The following is a 13,914-nucleotide window of genomic DNA, read 5'->3' as shown; positions in this document are numbered from 1 at the left end:
GAGGAACTTACCATTTCGACTTCAGTGTTGGATACTGGAGTTTGAACTTGAACGGCGGGCTTTTTTCCTTTCCCTCTGTTGAATTTGCTTATTTTGCTGGTTATGAGAGAAGATCTAGGCCAAAGTTTGAGTGATGCTCCTTTCCCAATCATTCAAATGATATTTTAGCTTAAAATTCATATCTCGTGATCACCCAATTATCGATTCTTGTATCATATTCGTCCTAAGAATAAGTAACACAAAACTTTGTGCATCTTTTTTATTAAAGAATAAAATAAAATTTAACAACACATAATCAAGGTTGAAGTGACTTACATTTAGCAGAGATCAGTTAGGTACTGAACAAAGCAGGGAGGAAAATAACAATACATCTAGTTAGTGAAATCTCTCTTAATCATCTATTAACACCGTACAATTGTAAAAATGATTTTACAACCCACTTATCCACTACCCAATAAAATAAGTACGAATTAAAATATACTACTAGATAATAAAAAACCTACTAATGACTCTTTACCCCTGTTGCAAGGTTTTGCTTTGCTCATGCTGAATGCCAAAATCGCATTAATTACAGAAGCCTATGTCCAAACTCTTTGGTGCATTCCTGGTACTGAAATTATGACATTTGAGGACATAATGGAACAATCCTTCCAATAGATCGATTTTCACTCACCGGGAATTATGAAAATTATTAGATACACCCGAGTGCACCTAGAGTTAGGTACATCCAATGGTGTATTACTGCTCATTTGATATATTTTGCTAATTTCAACTGAGCAAAACAATTATCCTTAGGTGCACTTACCTCTTGTGCACCCAATGCATTGCTCCCTCATGCATGAGGCAAAGGATTTTCCATTTTCAGAAGATATGATGCTGGCTGTGATACTTGCTCGAGTTTAAGTTGGAAAACTTCAGAAAAATCCTGAACCAGTTATTTCTGGACCATGTCAATTAGTAAAGAATCATCAGCACTGAGTTGATCCATGCTTGAATCATGGTGGGATGCTTGGAATTCTGCAATTCGTTGCTTGATGCTTCCAACTTTTCGGTCTCATATCCCCAAGGTACAATCTGTTGGAAGGGTGTCAGGTCTACAGAAACTTTCAGAGCCAGACCATGGTATGCTATCCATTGAAATACCTGTATCCCAATCGCTGACAGCTTCTGGTTTCATGCATTAGAAGTGAACAACTGCAGATTTGGAGAGAAGATTTCTATACGTAACATGAAGACTAAAGACATCTAACTTAATGATTTTGGCATTTTGCTCCTCTGTTTAGAAATGTACTTGAAAGGATTTTTCAGTCACAAGAACATAAATTATGGGATAACTAGACTGGTAACTATATTCCAAGTAATTATACATAAATTCCAGATATTCTGCCATATAAAGGTGGAAGTAACGCTCATAGTAGACAATTGCAAGGTTTTTGAAAAGACTAGACTAAAATGATGACAATAATTATGCATTGTAAAACTCAAATGACCAATACATTTTATCTTATCAAGATCCAAAATTTCACTGCAAACACTGTTAACCAACATCATCAAGCACAACAGCGCAGGCATAGTTACATAAAATGCTCAAGTATACTGGATGCACCCTATTGATAAATGGCCTGGACAATAAGGTGAATCAAAGAATATGACACATACCAACCCAAACACCAGTAAACCCCTGCTAGCTACTCCAAGACCTATGACATATGATGAAGTCTTCTCAGTGACTCGTGTTCCTTGACCTTCAAACCACTTATAAGTAGCTGCATTGCCTTGTCACCTCAAACAGTCACATGACAAGCAATATATTCTTTACGTTCTAAAGGACTGGAAAGCGACTCTAGTTACTGATTAGCATCAGGGCATACAGAATCAGGGCATCTAGAAGGTGCTGTTGTTTGTAACACCAATAGCATTACATAAACCTAATTCAAGGCATTTCTCCACGCCATTCCAAGTGGAACTCTTCAAGGACCTCTTTGTTCAAGCCGGTTCTATGGTTGTAAATAGAACTGTACATCACCAAATACATATCCACGTACTCTATCCCCAAATTTCTGTTCACAGTCAGTATTAACTCCTGCAGGAACCTTCTGGACATCAATAAGCTAGGAATTAGCAGCAAAGCCTCTCATTTCATAGCTGGTTCTGCACCAACATTGGATGGAGCTTTATTAGAGGAAGTCTTTGGAGCTTCAATGCTTCCGAACAAATAGCCCAAGGAACTCTGTCCACTTCCACTGCTGCCACCACATCCCATTAGTGATAAAATCCTTGTTATACTTGTTCAATATGGCATCCATAATCAATAACCAATGTCGCCTGGGTCTTCAACGAATTCAGCTATTTGTTCAAGCTGCACATGAATCAGCTCATGTGTATCAGCGTCTTGAACAACACCAGTTCCCCTCTCGAAATCTTTTTCCACAAGACTGCCATAAGTACCCTTGTGCTTTCCAAAGAGAACAAGAACAGGACCACCTCGCCTAGGAAGGGCAGTTTCCAATATCTCCTGTTCTACTCCCTGAACAATCTCCCTACCATCATCCATCGATATATCACAGGTCGTGGCTCCAACTGCATCGATTACCACACCCTTCTTCAAGTAAAACTTTCCTCCTTTAAACGACTTGCTAACAATTCTGACCCTAATGTGACTCCTAAGCCAAGAAACTCCACTACTGCTAGTCCTTTTCTCATCCACCCGCACACTGCGTTCACTCTTAACTTCACCAACATCACCTCTCCTACCCTCATTTCTACCTCTATTACTTTCCTTTCTTTCACTCGACAAATCTCTACTCCCCTTCTTATCGCTGCCCCTCAAAGATTCTTTAGAACCTTGAATCTTCAATTCCTTCAAACACTTATCTTCCTCCAAAGAGCCCAACTCAGCCACTTCATCCACTCGAACCTTGACTTCCTCATCACTACGCGAAAGCCTCAAAAACAACAAATCACCTCCCAGTAACACTTCAATAACTCTACCTTTATACCCCATCTTTCTACCACCAATAATCCTAACCTCTTTCCCAACTTCAAATTTTCCTTTATTCTTATTATTACTCCCAGGAACCACATTATCATCAGTAAACCCTAACCCCTCTTTCGCATTCCGACGTTTATACTCAACAACCTCGAAATCCTCCTTAGCATTTCTCCCAATTCCCATCCCTTGTCTCCACCCATACCCAGCTAACAAAGCTTCCCCAAAACCCTCAACAGGAACCTCCTCAAATTGATCAAAACCTTCATCTTCAGGCAACTTATCTAAATTATTTCTCAATTTCTTAAGCATAATCGCATCAATTGAATTAGGAACATCAAATTCGCCCTTACCATCAACCGCATCGTGCCAAAGATTCAACCCGTATGAAATTTTCGATTCAGCTTCTGGGGCAACAACATCAGCTTCATTATCAACTTCAAATTCAAGGGGTTTTCCTTCGAAATAAATTGGGGGTAAATTTAGATTCTTCATCTTCTTCGCGGGACGCCATTCGTTCTGTTTTGGCGGGATGGCGATTTTTTTGGGGCCTTTATCTAGGGTTAGGGTTTGAGATGGGTCGAATTCAGTGATTGATTCACGATTAATTTGGGGATTTTTGGTTTTGGCGTTTGATTTTGAAGAAGATTTATTTGATGATATAGAGAAAGAGATCTTGTTCATGGTTTTTGATGGAGGAGAGAGAAAATTCTAATGATATTTTTATACCTTGCGGTCACCCAATTATCAATCATTTATAAGTAACGCAAAACTTTCCTAAATCTTTTGTTTTTCATCAAAATTAAGACATTAATTAAACCATTAAAAACCCTTAACAGGTCGAATTTTGAACATAACATGATTAAAACCCTAAAATAATCGAAAGTTGACATAAATTTAAAGACGAAATAAAGCAATTAAAGCACCACCTCTGAGCGCAAGAACAAGATGAAGAACAGAACCACCTTCAATATTATAATCCTTAGCAGTCTTATCATCAGCAAGCTGTTTCCCAGCATAAATCAACCTCTGTTGAACAGGAGGAATCCCTTCTTTCTCTTCAACACGCTCCTTAATCCGATCAATCGTATCATTGGGCTCAATATCAATCTCAATTTCTTTCCCAGTTAGGGTTTTCACCTTAATCATCGTACCCCCACGAAGTCGAAGCACCAAGTGAAGCGTCGATTCCTTCTGAATGTTGTAATCTGCAAGTGTTCTTCCATCTTCCAATTGTTTCCCAGCAAAGATTAGGCGTTGTTGATCTGGTGGGATGCCCTCTTTGTCTTGGATCTTGGTCTTCACATTGTCGATTGTGTCCGATGATTCCACTTCTAGGGTTATGGTTTTCCCAGTTAGGGTTTTCACGAAAATCTGCATCTTTCAGGGGTTTTAATCGAGGAGAGAGAAAATTGAATTGAATTGAGTTTGGACGAAGAAGAAGAAGAAGTGAAGCAGGGCTGGATTTATAGAGTCCTCCTCAGCGCATAGCTCCTATTTGCAAAATTTGCATATAGGAGGGCAGGGTGGTAATTTATGGTGCATTAGTCACCATTAGTCAGCATACGAGTGTTTTTGCTTTTTTTTTTTTTTATTGATGACATGTCAATCCCGTTTTGAATTTGAAATGTAACGGGGTGTTGGTTGAGTGAAATGAAAATTCAATTCATTTCATTTCTTCGAGAAAATTAAATTGCTTCTCTCTCTACTTTCCTTCTCTCCTTCTCTCTCTGTACTGCATTCGAGTCTTCTTCTGTACTCGTCGTCTTCTTTCCTCGGTGTTTAAGCTTCTCTTCGTCTCCATCTTTTAAGTGCTGACGGTAGTGGTGGTGCGGCTGCTTCGTTAGTTCGTTGTTGTTGAGTACAATTGAGTTTAAAGGTAAGGCTTAGTTGTTTAATCAATTTTATTTTGTGTTGTGATGATGAAATGGACTACGGATTCATGATTTGATGTTGCGATTCTGATTTGTTGTTGGTTTATTTCGTTTTTTTGCATGCTGTTAAGTTAGCTAAATTTAGTGAAGTCGCGAATCGGTAACCTTCAAATTGAATTAGGGTTATCGGGTATGGAATTATGTGTTTGGTTTTATGATTTTGAGTTGTTGTTTGCTATGTTGAAGGTAAATTTTGCGCAATTGTTTGAAATTGGGTAATTAGGGTTTGTTTGTGCGGGCAATTGCATGAACAATTCTTAGGAAGTTAGATTGTTGTTTGGTTAAATGACGGCAAAAGAAACCAATAACCAATGAAATGTGGTCCTTTTGCGTGTAGTTTATAGGAAATTGTTGGTTTATTGTGGTTTGGTTGAATTGAATTTGCTGAGTTGTTGCTAGAGTAAGAAGGTTATTTGTGTATTTTGGTAGAACTGAATTTGAGGAGTTGCTGTGTAATGTGTGGTTACTAGGTTAGGGGTAATTGTAGTATGACTTAAACTTGCATAATAAACATCCATAGATAGTATTGAGCAGTACATTGATTTAGTTGTGTTTTATGTATGATTTTGATTGTTTACTTGGGGGTTAATTTCTGATATGTGATAAAATCGTGAGTAATAGGATTGAGCAGTGAAATAATTGGTTGTTCAGTTGTGGTTTGTTATTTGGTGGTTTGTTTGTGAAGGGAATTAGTTTATATCTATGTTCATTTATCCTACAGATTATCCTACAGAGTAATGAAGAAGAAGAGTTTTGTTAGTGGTAGTGTGAAGAGGGATGTGGTGAATGATGGTGCTAAAAGCAAAGGAAAGAAGAAATTAAAACCTACTGATCCAGTGGTGTTTGAAAGAGAGGAGTTGGAGGACACTAGTCAGGAAACCACTAATGTTTCTGATGAAGACTGTTCAGAGTATGAGGCAAGTGGAAATGAGGATGATGAGTCAGATCTGATGTGGGGGAGGATGAGGATGATGACGAGGAGGAGTATGATGAGATAAAAGAAGGGTGGAAGGCACTAGCATTAAACTTGATGCAGGAGAAGATGACATCTGGGAAGAGGAAGGGAGGTAAACAAGTGAAGAGCAAAGCAAAAAGGGCAAAGGTAATAGTTTGGAATGGGTATTTAGTTATGATTAAGTACTGTATTAATTTGTGACTAGATGATTAACATGGTTTGTACTCTGCAGGTTGGTGTTAAGAAGACACAAGGTGATAGGGTTAGGGAGAGAGGGATTGTTGTAAAGACCCAGTCCAGAACAACTCAAAAGGTAAAGTTGTCAGTGTTGGTGCTGTTGTATCTGATGATTAGCTACTACATTTCGATATTTCAATTAGAAGCTTTCCATGGTTAGATGCATGTGTTTTGGGATTATATTTGATGTTTGATATTTTGGTGTTGTGCAGGCACCAAACATGAATGGTGTGAGGGCGTTTGGTACCTTGGTTAAGAAGTTTGATGATGGCAGGAGAAAGTTGGTCGAAGAAATGGGTTTTGGAGGCCTGCTTTTTTCACCACTGTCCTATCTTCCCCGGAAATTTGCTTACTGGATTATGTCTAGGGTGTTAGCTGATGGGTCCATGGTTTTTGGTGATGATTTTGTGCTACCGTTGACTGCTGTCCAGGTGGAGTATGTCCTCGGTATACCGAGGGGGTCGATGGCAGTGCCATCATCAATACCAGAAGAGAAGCAAGCTGAGTTCAGCAGAATTAAGTCGTTGTTTGCAAAGGGTGATAGCATTAACCTGGCAAATGCTGCTGGCTCATTGGTTCGAGCAGATCCAAACGGAAAGGTGTTGCCTCTTACCACGGAGGCGGAGAAGACTGACTTCAAGATTGGGTTTTTGGTTGTTGCTTTGGGGTACATATTGTGTGCAACAACAAACTCAACTAATCTGGCAGTAGCTTTGAATGGAGCTCTTTTGACGTACGATGATGCTGCCAACTATGACTGGTGCACATTGGTGCACAACTGGATGTGTTCTGCATCAAGGAGGTTCCAAAAGAAATTAGACGATCAAGGGTATGCTGCAGGATCTGGTGGCTGTATTCTGTTTGCCTTGGTAAGTGTATATTTGTTTTTTGTGTCGTTGTAAATTTTGGTTGAGGAGTTTGAACCTTTACACGATGCCTATTATTTTATATATGCAGATATTTTATCTTGATCACCTTCATCGTGTGCCTATGTCTTGGGGCTTGACACCGAGGTTGAAGGCATGGTCTCAGGATGTAATAAGCAAAGTTGTTGCAGATGATAAATTTGAATCGGGTGACTATGGGCGTACTCCGGTAAGATTAATTTGCGTTTTGTGTTGGGGATAAATGTGTGAATATATTTGGGTGTTGCTTCTTCTGATTATATTGTGTTGTTCTTTAGTCGTTGAATATCGCCTATGGTGAGGAGCATCCGTTAGGTCCCCGTGATTTAGATCAAACGGGTGGATCAAAGAATGCTGTTGTAGATAAGGTTGTAACAGAAGTGCCTGTTTCAAGGTCTGAGTCTGTGATGGATGATGAAGAAATTATGGATAAGGTAGTGATTTTTTTGTGTTAAAGGTATCGATTTATTTTGATGTATATCTCTGTTAAGGGTTATTTGATATATGTGAACGTTGTTGTTGGTAGGTGGTGCAGAAGGTGGTGGAGCGCGTGACTCCTCAGATTAGACCTGCACCTGTAGTGGATATCGAGGGAATCATGGAAAAGGTCTGAACTTGACTCTATTTTACAAGTATGATGGTGAGTAGGCATTTGTGTGTCTTTGTCAATTGTTGTTGTAATTGTGTTTACATCTTGTGTAGGTTGTTGAGAAGGTGATGGATCGGGTGAATCCCCGTTTGAATTCCCAACCCGTTGTAGACGTGGAAGGAATGACTGAGAAGGTAGTACCCGTGTGAAATATAGTTGTCAGGTAGTATTTAAACTTGTATAAATTTTGTCGAGGGTATTGATATTTATTTCAGTTGTTGTTGTAGGTGGTGCAGTCTGTAATGGATCGGGTTACCCCGCAGTTGTTGACTGCTTTGGATAAAAGAACGAACTCTATTTATCTAGGGGTGACTGATTTGTTCGCACAGGGCGTCGCTACGGCGAAAAAAAATAGAGAGTTGGCTGGGAAATCTCTGCAGGAGTCAGGTGTAGTTGATGCATCTACATGTGGCAGCCAGGGTTTAGGTGTGCCTACTCCAACTGAGTCACAATGTGAGAAGTTGGTTGTGGCTGATCCTACACCAAGTGAGTGTCTGAATCAGTGTGACACCTTGACTCCAGAAAACCCCATCCAGGCGGGGTCGTTGAACGAAGGCGATAGGTTGCAGGCTGGTTTAGATGCTGATGCTTTAGGTGAGAACCCATCAATGACAGTGACTGATTACACGGGGGGTGTGGATGTACTAGGTGAGCTGGAGAAGGAGGGTTTGGTTGGTTCTGGGGCTGAGAGGGAGGAAGCAGATGTGAATGCTGCTCAGGATGTAGGTGTTGTGGATGAAGCAGATCAGAGAGGTCCTCAGGAGTTAGGTGCCAGTGGGGATGAGCTGGAGGAAGAGGATGATGAAGCCAGTAGTGGCTTTGTGCTTGGTTTGGTTGGTACCAGGGGCACGACGGTGTACGTTGATAAGGGAGTAAGTGATGATTCCTCTGATGGGGAACAGGAGGAAGGTGAAGAAGGGGCCGGTACCGCTGACAAGCGTGCGGTTAAACCAACTGAGGCCGCGTGCTCCCAGAAAGCGTCTGACACAAGAAGGCATACTACGTTTGAGAGTCGTATGCTACAGTATGTCCGTTCGTGGAAGGACCTTAATGATCCTTTGTGGTAGACTTCTTATTTGATTTCATGATTTGGTTTTTTCCATGACTCTGTTGTTAATGCTAATTGTGGGTTTTAATGCTCATTGGTGCAGTCCTGGTCTGGTGTTAATATCCTGTGGTGACATGACAGCAACTCAGAGGGATGCTTTTACAGTTGTGCACCCAAGAGCAAGGGTTGGAGATCAGTACGTAAGGATGGCTAGCAAGCTTTACACAAAGCTCTGGGCTACCACGGAGTTTTTGGACCGGAGCAAGCGCATTATGTTCGATCCGAGCTTTGCTGTGAGAATTATATTTTCACCCTGTTTAATGTTGTCTGAGTATGCAATGGTGCTTTATGAGTATGACAAGGTACATTGATTTCGCAGAGCCGGCTGTTGTTGAAAGAGGACAATGAAGCGCATGTATGCGAGAAGTATGGCCAGTTGTTTCTTAGTTACAGAATGCGTCTTGTGAAAACAGTAAGTGTGGCCTTGGAGTACTGATGATTTAATGGACCGTCTTTATTTCCTGTGCAGCTGATGGTAATCTTTATGAACTTAATGCAGATCTTTGTCCCAGTGCTAATTGTTCCTCGGGAGTCGCCAGATGATGCACATTGGTTTTGCATTGCACTGGATCTGAAGGCCAGAAGGCTGTGGATGATTGACTCACTTTACCCCGATCCTTTCCAAAAGCATGCACAAGTACTTAGGACTGTGGTATGTGAATTGAATTAGTCAGTACCTTAGAGGCTTTCTTTTTAAATGTTGTTTGTTGTTAACCTATGTTAATCATTCACTTGGTGTCCAGCTCAAAGGGATTGATGTGCTCTTTACTATGAGTGATCAGTCCTGGAAGGATGGGGAGATACATGGCTGGGAAAAGTGTATCGTTGAGCCAAAAGGCCCTAGTGACGCGTGAGTATATTTGTACAAATGTCTATCCTGTTTGAGCCTTGCCATTTATCAACTTTGACTTATCGTGTCCCTGTTATTTGTCTTTAGGTTATACTGTGGGGTGTTCATGCTTGCTGCAATCAAGTTTTGTGCAAGAAGATTCACAACAAAGTTTGGTGTGGTAAGTGTTGCCTTATCTCTGAAGGAGTTTGTTTCTCTTAGTTTGGCAGACAACCATTTTTACATGCTGACCTAACTACTCCGCCTCGATGCAAATGTAGGGCAAGATACACATGGCTAGGGCCAACTTATTTCTGGATGATGCACAGTGCGATGCAAATGATTTGAAGGACAAGCTCGAGGAAATAGTGCCAGCCGGGAGGAAGACTCGACAACATCAATAGCATTGACCAAAACATTAGTTGGGTGGTTTCTATAAGTTGTGAGAAAACAGTAGTTCTATTACTTTTGCTAGTATTTGTGGTTTGAAACAGTGGTTTCCATGTATATAGTTGGCCTTTTTGCAATGTCTATAGTAAGTGTACATATTGAAACAGGCAGGATGCCTACACTAACGACGCTGCTTAGGTGCATATTAAAACGCAGTGGTACAATTTAACAGCTAATTTTTTTAACGTAAACTAATGGTACATTTAAACAATCACTGGTGTTTTTTTTTGGCATTCCAGAAACAAGCTACTAGTGGTACATTATAACTGCCAAACGTAATAAGTAGGCATGAGTGGCACAATGTAAGTGCCAAACAAATAATTTCTCACCACTATGAATCATGTGGTATAAACTTCATAAAACACAGCAATACCCTCGTACTGCAATAGCTTGATTGTTCCCAACATTTGATCTTAGTCTTAACAAAATAGATACATGAGATTAAAATAGAAGAACAACACAAGGATTTACTTAACATATATCTGAAGAAATAAAGATCCTTCCCAATATCACAGAACCAATACAGCAACGAGGCTAAGCATCAAAGGTCCTTCCCGAACTGTTCGTGGTGTGACCCATCAAAAGCCAAGCCCGATGCGAACCAGTGGCTGTTTATGTCAGGCTCCTCGTCTGAGCTGCATGGGTCGTTGTTGAGCTGCGGTTGCTGAGGGGGTGGGATGTAAGTCCATGTAGGAGGTGGGGGCTTCAAATCAATAAAAACTTTTATTAATACACCATTAATCCACCATAAACAAAATGTTTTTAAGTAAATGTAAGAAGTGGTGTAATTAATTTCATGTGTGATTAAAAGAACAGGACATACCCGAAAAACGGCATCCAAAAGCAGTCCCTCTGGCCGTGTTGATGTGTAGAAGAAGTTAGCAGTAAGTGCTCTTGGCCTCCAAAAAACCAATACTCCCCCCGGGTTGCTGTCTGGACCAGCTGTCTCGACTTCATAGTCACATGGGAGATCACCCAACAGCCCGTCCTTGTCAAAGTTATTGCCTACACGACCTTCCAAAATGATTAGTAAAATTGGGTTATAATGCTGATACAGGGTTGTGAAGTTACGCACAAAAGAAGGCCTTGTGCATCCTCTTGCATTCCAACACAAAGCGAAGGCCCCAATCCTTATGGTAGTCTGGTTGCCGCGGCTTGAGGCCTGATACTCCCCTGTGTAACTGACACAGTGGTATCTCTTCCTGATAGGCAGAATGTGGTGAATCTTGGGCTTAATCATGCAAGCCGCTATATTCAGCCTCATGTGGGTATGTCCATCAACAATCTTCAACACATGGAGCGTATCCGTGTATGACCCGACAAATATATGACGCCACATCATAGGGAATGCATAAATTGGAGCCTCGAATATGTCAAGAACGGGCTCCAAATCAATAGCTTCAGCCAATTCAGAGGGTATCGTGCGGGTCGAAGAAGAGGAATAAAATGCTTGTAGCAGCCAAAATATCAAAACAACTGCTCCTTCATTGTAGCACCCCACTAAATCCTCTATAAGGGGTAAATGGCCAAGAACAGGACTGCCATCTGCAAGTAGCATAAATTGAGTTGGGGAGGACATTCCTTGTAGAAGACGAGCCCTCAAGTTTTGGATGGGGTGGAAAGAACCAGTTACTAATTGGTTAGTGGACTTGAAAAAATGCACAACATTTAAGTTTACCTCATTGTATTCCCGCTCTGATTTCTGGAAGTACATTATAGGCAACGGTGGGTGGGGTACCACACGAACATATGACACGGGGAGTGGATGAAGGTTTTCCATTGTGTTGAAGAAAGCTCAAATATGGAAGAAGATTCAGAGCATGGATGATTTTAATGTAGCAATATCCAATTGGAGGTGATTGAGGGTTAGCTCAGATAATAGCAAAATAGGTGGTTGGAACGAGTTGGAACTAGTTGGGAGGGAAAAATTTCACTTTTGAAAATTTTCCATTTACCATGTTACAGTGTTTTACCATCACCTAGATTTTGTAACCTACCCCTACGTTGCAGTGGTTCTTTCAGCTACAATCACTAGCTCACAGAGATGTCTCGTCATAACAAACACAAGTAGATCTGAAAAGCTATTTATATGTACCACTAAATAAAATTTAATTACAATAGTTCTTTTAAAGTGCCACTGAAGGGTGTGTAACATTTCACTCATACGTTTAATTTATTTTCTTCTTTACTATCCCAAGAAACTAAATATGACTTACTCCTACGTTAAACAGGAAACAATTCATCACGCTTTAGAGCATCAAAGGTTTGGATTAAGTGGTACAATACATGTTCCATTTAAACGTTTGTATACACCAATGGTATTCCTGATATACCACCGAGGAATCTGTCAAACAAACACAAACACAAAGTAGTTGGGGAGATCATTTATTAGGCGAGCCAATACTTGTAGACGTGACAAATCCCTCTTAAATAACTTCATATTGCATTGTGTTCCAACTAAATTAGCCACACCCAAAATTAAAAAAAAAAACTAAAAAAAAATGGCAGGCCATAGAAGCAAGAGGGTGATGGCCGGAAAGAGAGTGGTGGATGAAAACAAGGTGGTTAAAAAAAAGACTCCTAGGGGAATTATTAAGCGCTTAGAGTTTATGAAGAAAAATGGTTACCATGATGTGAATGGAGTCATTCGAGACTTTTACCTCCCTAAAAGAGGTAGAGAGTTGATGTTCTCGCACCAATCAGCCACAATAGCTCGTGGGGGGGTTGAAAATCCCATAAGTGGGATTGATTTCCACCCCGACTACTCATTCCTTATGCCTTTTAAAATGGGTGGTCCGGGGCACTTTAGGAAAGAGGCATATTGTTTTATGCACTACCTTGTTGATGCTCACAAGATTGCTATTAGTGTTAACCTTCGGGAATTCCGTGAAACAATTATAGATTGTATGCGATCAGATTGGTATTGTAGGCATTGGTTGCGTTTTTGGGAGCTTTTTATGTGCAACTATGATTGGATCGCAAGTGTGGAATACGTGCTAGAACACCAATGTAAGGATGGTGAAGAATATGCACTTTTGCTACTTGGCCATGATTTCACGTCTGACTACGACAAAGACGTGGTTCATGTGACGGTCGAGTGGATGAATCTCTCTCGAGAAGATCCTTTTGATATGATCCATTCTAGTGAGGAGCAATGCATGTATTTTAAGAGCAAGATGTTGGCGGAAAATGGGTATGACGAGATGCAACACTTGGATCTCATCACCAGGGAGCCGTTTGATTACGACGACTACCCATCATGGTATGTCAATCGCTTGAACGAGGCTAAGCAAAGGTTTGAGGATAAGTGCAATCCAGATTCCGGTGATTTTTGGGATGGGCATGAGCCCGATTACAATGACCCATACGTGGATCCGTGGGCAGGATACCATGATTTCGGTCTGGACGATGACTAAATGTCTTCGTGTATGCTCTAATCTGCTCCATAATGCTCCTTCTGATTTATAATTCTGTTTCAGTTATTGATATGCCTATTATGTTTGTAACTATTACTTACTGTTCGTCAAGTAGTAACGTTAGTATTTGTTTAGGCACATAATTGTATGTACCATCCATTATGTGGTGGTACATTGTTGAACCACTCTTTGTTATATTAAGTAATTTTATCATTTTAGTGGGACTTTTTCCCTATTATATTTGTACCATTACAAATAAACCAAAAAACCTAAGTACACCAACAGGTCATAGTGGCTATAATCCTGAATCTGATGAACAATAAAAACAGAATACATATTTCATAAACTGTACTAATTTGAACTTGAACACAGGGGTACTCGTTGAATGAGTCATTTCATATATTCAGCAAGAGTTACCTAAAATTTCATAAAAAGGAACACA

At 40.4% G+C, this 13,914-nt stretch overlaps 2 pseudogenes; both read right to left on the bottom strand.

Annotated features, from left to right (window-relative positions):
• Positions 1-236: 236 nt before the first annotated feature.
• LOC145597579 (protein MOS2 pseudogene) lies at positions 237-3,673 on the bottom strand (annotated as a pseudogene).
• A 100-nt stretch (positions 3,674-3,773) lies between these two features.
• Positions 3,774-4,392, bottom strand: LOC145597580 (ubiquitin-NEDD8-like protein RUB2 pseudogene; annotated as a pseudogene).
• Positions 4,393-13,914: the final 9,522 nt, after the last annotated feature.

The sequence above is a fragment of the Chenopodium album genome, chromosome 20, assembly GCF_948465745.1.
Source record: "Chenopodium album chromosome 20, dcCheAlbu1.1, whole genome shotgun sequence".
In the NCBI taxonomy this organism is placed as follows: domain Eukaryota; kingdom Viridiplantae; phylum Streptophyta; class Magnoliopsida; order Caryophyllales; family Amaranthaceae; genus Chenopodium; species Chenopodium album.
The sequence above is the reverse complement of the archived record's forward strand: the minus strand, read 5'-3'. Positions and strand labels throughout refer to the sequence as shown.